At 48.0% G+C, this 12,615-nt stretch overlaps 1 protein-coding gene across 1 annotated transcript in view; it reads left to right on the forward strand.

Moving 5' to 3' along the window:
* The first annotated feature begins 11,146 nt into the window (after nucleotides 1-11,146).
* The window catches only part of SHD (Src homology 2 domain containing transforming protein D), a 38,721-nt gene continuing 37,252 nt past the window's right edge, over nucleotides 11,147-12,615 (forward strand). The window contains exon 1 of the mRNA XM_066635583.1: nucleotides 11,147-11,543. The gene's annotated coding sequence lies outside the window, so the exon portion shown is untranslated. The remainder of the gene's footprint in view (nucleotides 11,544-12,615) is intronic.

Consider the following 12,615-nt stretch of genomic DNA (forward strand, 5'->3'; position numbering starts at 1 on the left):
GTAATGGGAATGAAAAAGGTTGAAGACCACTGGGGAAGGCACCAGGTGTGCCCCTTCAAGTACCAAGAGTTTGTGTCCCAGTCCTGATCAGGTTCTTAGCAATTGTGCTAAAATAGCTTTCACTAGTGCCAGGGTTCATGGTAACTTTTTCTGTTCTCTATAATAAGTATTTTTGATTACAGTGAACAGTGCTGTGAGAGCATTATGGGGATGTGGAATGCACAGCAGTTGGGCTGGGCTGGACTGATAGGGTCCTGAGAGGGGGTGCAGAATCGATAGTGGGGTCCCCAGTCTCATCCTTTATTTATTTATTTGGGTTACAGCACGAAAATGGTTGAAGACCACAGCTCTATTACACTGAGATGTCATCTTCCATCATGGAACTCATGGTTTGGGGGGGGGGGAAGGGGATAAAGAAGGAGACATGCTTGAAATCTGTAATAATATGCATAGTGTGGAAAAGGGGAGTAGAGATTAGTTTTTCTTCTTCTATCTTGATATTAGAACTTGGGTGTCACCCAGTGAAATTCTGCCCCAGAGCTGCATACAGTATGTTACTTTGATAACTTTCTGTACTTTCAGAATTTGGTCATTCTTCAATTTTGTAGAATTACATCTGAAAATTTTTTTATAAAAACATTACAAAAAAATGGATCAGCAGTAAATTCAAGGCAGATAAAAGAAAAAAGATATAACAACATACTGTATATAGAATTTGTAGTTTGTCCCCAGCAACTGGCACTTGGAGTATCTTGCTTCTGAACATGGAAATTTTATTTTTCTTTCAGTGATCATGACTAATAATTGCACCTGTCTGCCTTCATGAATTTGTCTAATTCCCCCTTTAAAGCCAATTAGGCTAGTAGTCATCACCACATCATGACGATGAGTCCTGTTACATTAGTGATACATCATGTTAAAAACCACAGCGTTCGTCTGTTCTCATCAGGTTTTGGAGGGGTGACCGCGAATTCTAGTGTTAAAATTTCTCTCTACTTTCTCCCCTCTCCAAGCATAATTTTATAAACCTCCCTGAATTCTCCCCCCCCCCAACAAAAAAGTCTCGACACTTCAACCTTCCCTCACAGGGGAAGGTGCTCCAGCTTCCGGATCATCTAGGTCTACCATTCCTTCCATCCCTGAACTAGACATAGTAGTAGATGTAGCATTGATTTTTCCTCTCTCTCTCTTCCCCCCCCCAACCTTTTCCTGGGGGAGAGAGAAATTCTGCACATGCTCAGAGGTGCTCAATCCTAGGTTCCAGAAAGTTTGAAAGGTAAGCGCCCCTGCTTTACAAGGCTGTTGTGATGTAAGGATTACCAGGATAATGAACGTAAACCATTTTTCCCCCTTGGCATGCCAAGTTTTTCTCATCAGGGCTGGCTCTCCAACAATTCCAGCTGCTTGGTTGATGGGTCGGATTTGCATGTGGAATTGATCCAGAATGATCAATGCCATTGAAGCAGAATATTGATGCTTATATGGATGGGGGGTTGAATCAGGCCCCAGATTCCCAAAGCGAGGGGCCAGGTTTCTAATTAACAAGCCGGATTTTTCTCCTTAAGAGAGAGAGAGAGAGAGAGAGAGAGAGAATCCAAAACCCAAAACTAATTAACCTTTGTGTAAAATCCCCCCAGCAAACAGGGATCCCTTTCAGGAACAACTTGAGAACAGATGCTGGCGGGTGCTCGGAGGCTGCAATGGAGGCCATGTTAACCTCTCACGTTTAAGCAAGGAGAGGAAAGATAAAAGGAGAAGTCTTAGATGCCTCTTGATTTTCCTTTTAGCTGAGCGATTAGCATTCTTGGTGTACACATTATAATTAGAGGCCCCTTCAAATATTCATGTGCTAGAAGTTGGGGTATTTATCCAAGGCCTGGCGTTTATATTTGATGAGGTCTGTCAACAAGGCTATGGATACAGCTCTGTCTTCTTCTCTCTCTCTCTCTCTCTCTCTCTGTCTCTCTACCCCCCCCCACTTCATTTCCAACTGAGCACATAAAATGGAACAATTAGCTTTGCTCTTATGGTTATTCCCCCTAGAAAGAACACTTAGTGCTGCATTCACTGTTGTCGGGCTAGAAGGAGGGGGTGCCTCTTTTGTTCATAGCAAAAAAAGAAAAGGAGAATATATTATTGTCTTGGGGGTGGGTGGGGGGGGTGACAGGGAACAGTCTCTTTTATGAATGCAAAACACAAAAGGCTACATGGGGGTCGTGGCTGAGGCATACAGAAGCCAGATTGCTCAAAGGCAAGTGTGTGTGTGTGTGTGTGTGTGTGTGTGTGTGTGTGTGTGTAAGGGAGATACTCTGAACAAAAAAGGTTGTGATGGTTTTCTTTTAAGGATGGTATATCTGCCTTAGAAAGAAACAAAAAAGGATATGTTTGTGATCTGGAAAGCAGGGGGAGGGGGAGATTTGGAAAAGATTTATTTTTTGGAACACTGTTGCTGAAGTGAGCATCTTCTGTTTTATTTTATAAAATATGAGCCAGGAAAGATTATTTTGCTGTGGTTAAACAGGTGCTGTTTTATTTGCAAGAAACCTTTGGCCATGAAAGAAACACAGTGCAGGTCAGCAGATATAACGTATAAAGGACTCTCAAATTATAGTTTATTTCTGATGATTTCCAAATAATGTACCCCATTTTGCAATAGAAAGTAAACAATTATTTGGACCAACAATTATGTGGGCACATTATTAAAATATGAGTCCTTGTTGGATATCACATGAGGTTGCACTCCTACACTCACCTGGGGCTAAGTCCCATTAAACCCAATGGGGCTTATGAAGGATTTCCTTCTTGTTTTAAACAGATGAAGACTGACAAGAGATTTGGTGAGAGTCAGCAAAGGGTAAGGCTGGCCCAAGGCATCTCAGGGCAAGGAGAAAGTTTAAAAAAAACAACTCCACCGTCTCTTTAAGTCACCTCCATTGAGAAGTTCTTCACTGAAAAGAACAGCTGTGCTGCTGGGCAGGCACCCATTGATCTGTGGGACTTTTGCAGTGGATTGTGGTGAAACTACTCAGTGGATTGTGACAAACAGGCCAGCACTGTCTGTTGTCCACTATTGTCTCTCATGACATTTCAAATCTATTGTTCTCCAAGGTAGCCTCTTTTCTATGCTCTGTATAGTTTCAGTCCCTGACAACTTCAGGTTTAGCTGAGAAAGAGTCTTTTCTATCTGAAATTCTGAACAGTTGCTGTCAGTTAGTGTGAACAGTGAGCTTGTATGAGGTTTTGCACCAGCCCCATGCAACATCCTAGCATGAGCTGTTCAACAGCCCTTCTGACTGAGAGTGGAAGACACTTCCCATGTGCAGAAGGACATCTTTGGATTCAGTCCTAGGCACATTAAAAAAACAAACAAACTCAGAAGATGAGCACATTTCTCAAAATGCACAGTATTTGGTGAACCAGGGACTGAGACCACACCCAGACCAGGAGAGGCAGAACCAGAAAGAGTTGGGTTCAAATCCCAGCTCAGGCAAGAAGTTTACTGGCTGATCTTGGACCAGTCACTTTCAGCCTCATTACTTGACAGTGTTGTTCTATGAAGGGAGCACTCTTCATAGAATAACCCTGTGAAGTAGGTGAGACTGAAAGTGACTGGTCAGTCAGTCAGTGCTCTTAGTCAGTGTTCTGATTAAGTGATTTCCCCTTTTGAGGCCAACACCACTGGTCCCTCTCCTGGTGTGGGTGTGGTCTCAATCCCATTTGGCAGGACTGGGTTGAGGACCCTGTGGCACTGGGGACAGACACAGTGGAGCCAGCTATACTCATGGCCTGGACTAGCAGGTCCCTGCCCTGCCCTGCCCTGCCCAACCCAGGGGTGCTGCATTACCACCTTCCCAGTACCACCCTACAAGAGCCACCCAAAAACTTACCTGGAGAGCAACTTTTCTGACACTTGGTTCTGAGCTGGCACTGTCTGCAGAGAGACAGAGCTAGCAATTGTGTTCAAGAGACTATGACAAGCTGGGCTGTGAAGAAACATGCCTGCACGTGAATGCTAAAGGTGCTTGCAGAGTAAAGGAACATAAGCCTACCCTGAGTCCGGTGGTCAACTGGCACAGGGACAGAGTAAGTGGGCAGAGAGGGCCTTGTGGCCCTGCTGGACACCCACCTCCCCATGGATGAGGGCGCCCAAGGGGGAGAGGACATTGCACAGCACAACATGTTTGCAATGTCACAACCTTTTATCATTGCCCTGTTTGGAGCGCTGTGTTTATAAAATGATATGCCCCAACTGTGAATCCTTCTCTGCAAAGGATGTCTTCCCCTGCACAGAATATGAGGCAACAGTCTGGTGCTGAGGGTGGCATTGCCTCGGCATCATTCCCTTTCTGGCTCGCTCTTTCTCTGCTTGGCTGGGTACATCTCCCTTCAGGCACTGATGTCTCTTCATAAATCATCATTTGCCATTTTTTCCTGTTATGAGCATCATTGTCCAATGTGTCACCACACCACAGATGACATGATTTCTTGGCAGGAAATCTTTCTACTTCTCTCAGAGTGACTCCTGTGAAAAATATTTTTCATGAAGCTTCAGCTCAAAGCAGACTATCTCCTTGGAGCCAACTCATTCATTGGTTCTGTGTGAGCACACACCATGGTTGCCACCATTTTTGTTATCTGAAGCCCTCGGCCCAAGGGCCCCTGAACATGTCCAGAATGCTTTATTTTAACTTCACTTAGCACTGTGCAACTTTTACGAGAAACTCAAAATGGCTGCTGCCCTTGGCTTAGGTTCTCTGTAGGTGTCACTCAAAATTTCTTCCCTCCTTTCAACCACTCATGTAATATCTTGGTTCTTACTTTCATTATATGTCATAGGTAGATGTCTTCTTAAATTCCACCCCAAAGGAAAAAAGTGCAGAAAGCAACGTTGTGTGTTTTTATACAAAGGGTGCATTTTTATAAATTATAATTATAAATTATAATAGCTTTAAAAGTGTACTAGGTGATACAGCTGTTATACTGTCAGCAGATGCAGCCACAGTCATTTAGGTGTTAGAAAATGCTTTTATTTTTTCATAGGTTTGGGGTTTTTTTCCGTTTGTTTTCTTACAAAAATGAAAAGTGCAGAAAGCAGTGTTATCACTAAAAAATCACACCTCTGGTCATAAGTGAGGGGGACATGATGAGCCCTGCTTGTCCACTCTCTCTGTCACAGCAGAATACCTCAGGCTAGCACATGGCCCTTGGTAACAAGTAACAATTACAAGTAACAGTTACAAGCCTGCAAGTAACAATGATGCTGAATCCTGTGTGTGGGGGGGTGGGGGGAAATGGACAGTCTCCGCTAACACACTGCCAGAAGTGTGTTAAAAGGGGGTTAATCTGGAGATAGGTGAATGTTTGGTAATCTACCACTGGCTACAAACAGCCCCCAACTGTGTGACATAAGTTAATTGTGTTATTAATCATAGAATTGGAATTACCTTTCAAGACCATCTAGTCCAACCACTGTTTGAAGCAGGAAGATCCTCTGTAGATTAGAACATCTGCATAGAATCATTACTTTGGAGGGCGGGCTCACTACTTCTATAGCACTGTGTATGGTCACCTATGGAGTAATGTTCAGAGACTTCTTCCTAGCATTTATTGATCCAGAGAATGAAACTTGCTTTATGTGTTTACTGGTGGTGCTAAGAGATTCATCTGTGAATCAGAACTTCCCTGCTTTGAATCTTGTCTCTGCTATGAACTCACTAAGAGCCCAATCCTGAGCTCTCCAGTTCCAGTCCCTTACCCTGAGACTCTGGCTGCTGCCTGGTACATACTACCAGCTATGGATGTTGTGAATATGCTTTAAAGCATGTTTGCTGCTCCTGGAGAACAAAGAGTGCCAGTGCTGGGTCAGCACTGGGCCTCACTCCCAAGAAGATATTGCCAAGAAGCAGCCAGTGGTAAGTAACACCACCTTTGGCAGTGAGGCTTCTTGGGATGGGGAGGAGGGGCACAACTGGACAGGGGGAGGGGAGGATTAGGTCTGGGAGGGGGTAGAGGTGGCAGCAGAGTCTGCCACTGTATCCTGTGCTTTCTCCCTGGCCAAAGAACCCTACATGGGTCTCCTCAGTTCCCTGCCCACTCAATAGCAAGTGCAGAGCCGAAGAGACCTATTGGAGCTGCAGTGGCATTGTCACAATTATCACTCAGAGAATCAAGGAGAGATTAGGGGAAATTCCAAACCCTGGCAGGATGCAGCCCGCACCCTCCTTCACCAGCCTAATCCATGGAGCCCTCAAGGATAATGTGGTCTGCTTATAATACCATTAGCACCCAGGTTCTTTTGAAATACATTCCCTTGGTCAATAAAATGTATTGCACTTAATCTACAAAATAGAAGAACTTTATTGCAAGAAAAGATTAGCACAGGGGTGTCAAACATAAGGCCTGGGGGCCGGATGCAGAAGCTTTTTATCTGGCCCTCATGCTCTCAGCTGCTGAACAATGAGGAGGTGTTACTGCTGTAAGGGCAGCCCACTTAAAAATTGGGCTCTCTTATATCTTGAAATATGATCAAAATTTGTTTATTTTCTCTTCTGTAATTTGCAGTAATGAGTTCCTAAGTGAGAAAAAGTGCTAATTTTGGTTATGAACTGTTTAATGACATCACTTCCTGACTAATGACATCACTTCTGGCCCTCAGCAGGTATCATGAATGCTGTTTGGCCCTTGGTATGAAATGAGTTTGACACCTCTGCATTATCACTTAAGGGAGCCCTTGTTGCTCCATAAACATTAGTAACATGCATTTACAGTAGCATACAAAACAAGAAAAGTTAGCTGGCTTAGGGCCCACTCCAATTTTCCACTGCCAGTGTAGCTGTGCCAGTGGGGCATGCACTGCATCTTGTGGTGAGGCAGCAGTCACAGAGGCCTCCTTAAGGTATGGGAACATTTGTTCCCTTACCTTCAGGCTGCATTGCAGCTGCACCGGTACTGGAAAATTGGATAGAATTGGGCCCCCAGTAAGGTTACTGAGTTACCAAAACCACAGGACAGTCAACTTCCTTCTAACATGCTGTAGCATAAGAACTATTAGCCCAAGGTTTCTTCTCTGCTGCTCTTTTCATTCTCTGAACCCACACTCAGGTTTTATACTCCAAATTACAAATTAGCCACACCTTCTTCTACTTAGCAACCAACTCAAAATCTCTCTTAAAGGAAAAGGCTACTTGCCCAACCCCATGACATGCCTTAACTTGGGAAGGGAGCAAATGCTCTCTTACCCTGAGGAGACTCTGGCTGCTGCCTAGCAGCCCAATCTATGCATGTCTACTCAGAAGTAAGTCCCATTAGAGTCAACAGGGCTTACTCCCAGGAAAGTGTGGATAGGATTGGGCTGTTACTGCCCATTGATAACAGCAGCAGCCATTTCAGTGCTGCTGTTCCCCTGGGCGTAAGTGGCCTTAGAGTGGACAAGCCATGCCCTCTCAACTCTCTAGCTGCAATATGGAAGTAATGATACTTACTATTCAGGGTTGTTATAAGGATAACAACTAGATACCCTATGCAACTCAGAAGGCACTGTATAAACGCTATGTATTACCATTATTTACATTTTTCCTTTTTTCCAAATTACATCAAGTTCTCCAGGTTCCATACAAATCTATGGAGTTGTAATTGTCTGGACCAGAATCCCATACAATTTCTGAGGTAGTCAATTTCACCAGTAAATTCAAAGGACAATGTAAAAAATTAAAAGGGAGAAGAAAATGTTCTTAAATGGGGGAACGTTACTTAGAGAGTGAGCCAGTGTTATGGCAAGCCAGATTCCAGGTCTCCAGAGAAGCTGGATAACAATCCAACTAAGCATCAGAAGCATTTGTAAAATAGCAGCTGGGGAAGCAACAGATAAAAAGAATGGTGGCTAAGGGGAGTGGAGCCAATCACATATTGAACTCCACAACTAAGGGCCCAATCCAATTTTCCAGCACTGGTGCAACTGCAATGCAATCCCAAGGTAAGGGAATAAATGTTCCCATACCTTAAAAGGGCCTCTGTGACTACCTCCCCAGCATAGGATGCAGTGCATGTCCCACTGGCATGGCTGCACCGGCACTGGAAAATTGGATAGGATTGGGCCCTAAGACACTGGGAAGGGATTTGCATATACAAATCTACATCTTATCAGAACTATTGTCATATCAGAAGATCAAAAATGGATACTAGCCAGTGAAGGCATAAGATCAAAGCAACTAGTTAATGTAAAGGGGTGGTGATTAGCACAAGCCGAATCTTGACAATCTTTTTAAATGAGCTATTTAAACCCATTGTTTCTCAGATTGTGGGCTGGGACCCACAAGGTGGGTCACAAGCCAATTCCAAGTGGGTTGTATAGCACCTAGCTTAGCTGCCATTGAAAATATGGAGCTGGTGGGCAGGGTGGGCTTCCAGTAGAGAGGCCTGGTGCTTTGCCCTGTATAGGTGGGAAGATGGGTTGCTGGACAGGGGGGGCTGTGTGGTTGGAGGAGGACCCAAGTCTGTTCTGCTTTGACTTCCAAGCTGGAATGTTTGAATTCCGAGCTATAGACAATAGGAGCACAAGTGTGCTGTGTAATGGGACCTTTGGCTTCGGTTTGAAGCTTAAAGTGATGATGTCAATTCCGACCATGACATCACTTCCAGTGACTGCTGGAAGTGCTGACTGCTGGCCAGCAGACTGCTAGCCTAAAAAGTGGGTCCTGGTGTTAAAATGTTTGAGAAACACTGTATTAGCCTACTTGGAAACAGAAACCCAGGCTGATCTACTGCAGATATCTATCAGAAGCTCCAAAATTGACCTTCTCTCCACCTCTGTCTATCAGTTGCTGAGATCACAGAGGTCCCAAACTCTGCACTGGGAGAACCTTTTTTTTTCTTTTTCTTTTTACCACTGTTCATAGGAAATGGGACATTTTGGTGTGTGCCTCTCAGGTGAAAGCTTACAGGTTCCCCAGTCTAACAGCACAATCCTATGTACGTCTACTCAGAAGTAAATTCTATTGTGTTCAGTGGGGCTTACTCCCAGGAAATTATACATCGATTTGCAGCCTTGGTGCCCAATCCTATCCAATTTTCCAGTGCCCTTGCTGCTATGCCAATGAGGTATGCACTGCATCCTGTGGTGGGGAGGCAGTCATGGAGGTCTCCTAAAGGTATGGGAACATTTGTTCCCTTACCCTGGGGCTGCATTGTGGCTGCACAGATGCTGGGAACTTGGATAGAATTGGCCCTGAGCCTATTACCATCCTGTCTTTCAGATGGTGTCTCTTTCCTGCCTCTGCTGGTGAAGGCCTTTCAAGAGGAGCAAGTGAATAAGACAAACCTGCTTGCGTTAAATACTCTTGATCACTCTTCCTTAATTCATCTCAGTTCCATTTCTCCTCTGCTTGGTCTCTCCTGAACAATCCCAACCAGCTCACTCCATCTTCCTTTGCCTCTCCTTCTGAAATGCACACCTGCTGCCCCCCCCCTCCTCCTCCAGTCCCTGCTCTGTTTCTTTCTTCCCCACCAGAAGGCTCAATTTGCAATTTCACACCTAGAGGACTGCTGGGCAGGGAGCCATGCACTCGCTCACATTTGGTCTGCCGCCCTAACCGTGGCAGGCAGTGTGGGGGGAGGGCTTCCATTTGTAGGGACTGTGAAGAAGGGAGGGAGATCCATCAGCTCTCCTCTTCCTCCCCCCTTTTAATGCACAGACGCACACGCAACCAACTTTTCTGTCTGCTGGTCAATATCCCCCCCCACCCGGGGAGAAATCGAAGCTACAAAATGGCCATTAACTATGGTGCAGTTAAAAGGGGGAGAGGAGAGTTGATTCTCCAGGGTTTGGTGTTAAGAGAGAAGTGGGAGAAATGACCTCCACAATCCAATCAATAGCGGCTCGCCCCCCCCCCCGCGCTTTTTCCCTTTGCAAATCCATTTCTCCTCCAACCATCCTTAGGAGCGGTGGTGTAGCTGGAGGGGGGCGGCGCACTCAGTCTGGCAGGGAGCCTCAGCGAGGTGGGCAAGCGGCCCCTCCCTTCGGAGCCATTCCCGGCGGGGGGAGCAAAACGGAGCCGTACGGACTGAGTGCTCCGCTCCCCTCCAGCTACGCCACTGTTTAGGAGGAAAAGAAGCGCCAAAGGCCGGTCCCATTACTGGGATGTGTCAGTAAAAACACTGCTTGCAAAGCCCCATCCTGCCTGGCGACGGAAGGGCCGCTGGGAATCGTGCCGCCTGCCCAGTCTTCCCGCTTCACAGCCCCTTCTCCTCTCCCCGAATCCGAACGCAGGCTAGTGGCTGACAGCCACGCTTTCCTGGGAGCAAGTCCCATTGATTATCATGGGTCTTACTTCTAAGGAGACATGCCTGGGACTGGGCTCTCAGCCGTCGGAAGATACTTGCTGGAGGATGGGGGGGGGGGGTGTTTCTTTCTTGCAATATGAACTGGAGGGGGAGAGAAGAGCGCCCGAGGAAGCCTCCGCCTCTCTCCCCTTCCCGAGGCTGGGCAGGGGGGTGAGGAGGGGAACTGCAGCCCTGTTCTTTCAACTGACGAGCCCCCCGCTTCTCTCCCGCCTTGCGATGCAAATGGACAGAAGTAGCCCAGGAGAAGGAACAGCCGAGGGCTTGCCCCCTCCTTTGGTCAGACGGGGCCAGAGGCTCTTCGAGGGGCTGCTTGGGGGTTTGGCCAGATGCTTTCCTGGGGTGCTCACCCATCCTTTAGAAATACAGAGGTGCGGCGGCGGGGGGGGGACGATTCCCTTCGCCCACAACCGCTGGTGCTGAAGGACTCGGTCACCTTCCTCTTCCGTGCCCCCCCCCCCGAAAAGAGGCAGGGGGAGGAAGTTTAGTGCTGCAGGGCTGTACCTGCTCGCCTTCTGCTGGCCGCGCAGCCCCTCCTCCTCCACCGCGCCCCTCCCCCCCAAACAACCTGTAAATCTCCTTCGGCAGCCCGCAGTTGCCTGCGAAGTCCCTGCCGGGCAGGGGAAGGAGCTCTGCGGGGGGGCCGGGGCCCGCCCCCGCGCTCCGTCCTGCGCCTCGTCTTCCCCGCCTTCTTCTCTGGCGGGCTTGGTGCTGCGCGGGGGCACTTTGGCAAACGCCCCCGACTGACCCCGCGGAGGGAGGCAAGACCCCTGCGGAGGAGGCGGGCCTCGGCTGGCCAAGGACAGGGAAGTTCGCCAGGCCGGCTCTGGCGGCCCTCTGCTCGGCTCTTTCTTCAACCCCGGGAGCCCCGCGGTCTTGTTGTCCGGGTGCCGCGGCAGCCTGAAGGGAGCGAGCTGCGGGTGGCGCGTGCCGGGACCTGGGCCGCAGCCCTCGCCGGACTTCACAGCATCATCGTCGGGGAAGGGCAGCAGCCCGGCTCCTTTGACCTGAAGCTGGAGAGGCGCCAGCTGCCAAGCAAGAGGAAGCCGCCCCTCCTCGTGGCCTCGTCCCCGCTTTGCGCCCCGAACTTCGCAAACAAAACCAGACCCGGAGCGAGGGCGCTGCTCTCGCGCCATCGGAAGAGATGCGTCTGACTGTCGACAGCCGGCCCGGGCTCAGCCCCCCTCGGACCCGAGCAGGAAGAGCGGGTAAATGTCGCTGGGCGACCCTTCCTCCCTCTTCTAGCCCGCGCGAAGGAGACGCACAATCCTATGCAGGTCTACTCAGAAGCGGTGGCGTAGCTGGAGGGGGCGGAGGAGCCGGTGTGGCTCTCTTCGGAGCCATTCCGTATGGCTCCCCCCGCCGGGACGGCTCGCCCCCTGCGCTGAGCCTGTCTGCCACACTGGCTGGCCCGCCCCCTCCAGCTACGCCACCGCTCAGAAGTAAGTCCTATTGAGTTCAATGGGACTTACTCCCAGGATAGTGTGGTTAGGATTGCAGCCTCCGAGTCCTTTGAAGCGCCTGCTCGCTCCGTGCCAGGAAGCCTCTTGTACAGCCAGGACCCCATCGAACTGTCGATTCAGGCATGCTTACTCTGAAGTAAGTCCCACTCAATTTGGTGGAACTTACTCCCGGGTAAATTAGGACGGCAGCTGTGCAGCACCGAACTCTGGTAGGTTCACGGGGAAGTAAACCTATGGAAGCCAATGGGGCTTACCCCCACGTAAACATGTGTAAGGTCTGAGTTATATGTAAGAGATCTAACAATTGCATGTTCAATTAGCACAGAGTGTAAAAAAAAAAAGCAATTTTTTTAAAGAAGGGGAAAAATGAAAGTCCCCCCTTTAGGACCTTGTGGGAAGGGAGGCTTTTTGTTCTAAGCAGCTGGTATGGAGAGGTAATGTATTTTGCAAGACTTGAGAATGCGCTTTAGCCCCTGGGGAAGGAGCTTTAGCAATTAAATTCTCTGTTGCAACTCACTGTTAAATAATCCCTTTTTAAGCTTCCTCACCCCACTCCCACTGCCATCTAGACACAGATAATAATACTGTATTTTAAAATCCATATTCTCTATTGAAGGGGAAGTTCTCTTGCACAAGCACTATCAAATAAATTAGGCATGTGCAGAAGAACTTCCTGTGGATTGATAAGAATAACTCAGCTTTTTAGTACTGTACAAAATGCTTCTCACACAGTTTTTTTGGGAATCTTTACAACAGTCCTGAAAGGCAGACCTGTGCTGCTATCTCTATAGATCCGGAGGTGGGAGGCTAACCAGAG

This window comes from Tiliqua scincoides, chromosome 8 (genome assembly GCF_035046505.1).
Source record: "Tiliqua scincoides isolate rTilSci1 chromosome 8, rTilSci1.hap2, whole genome shotgun sequence".
NCBI lineage: Eukaryota > Metazoa > Chordata > Lepidosauria > Squamata > Scincidae > Tiliqua > Tiliqua scincoides.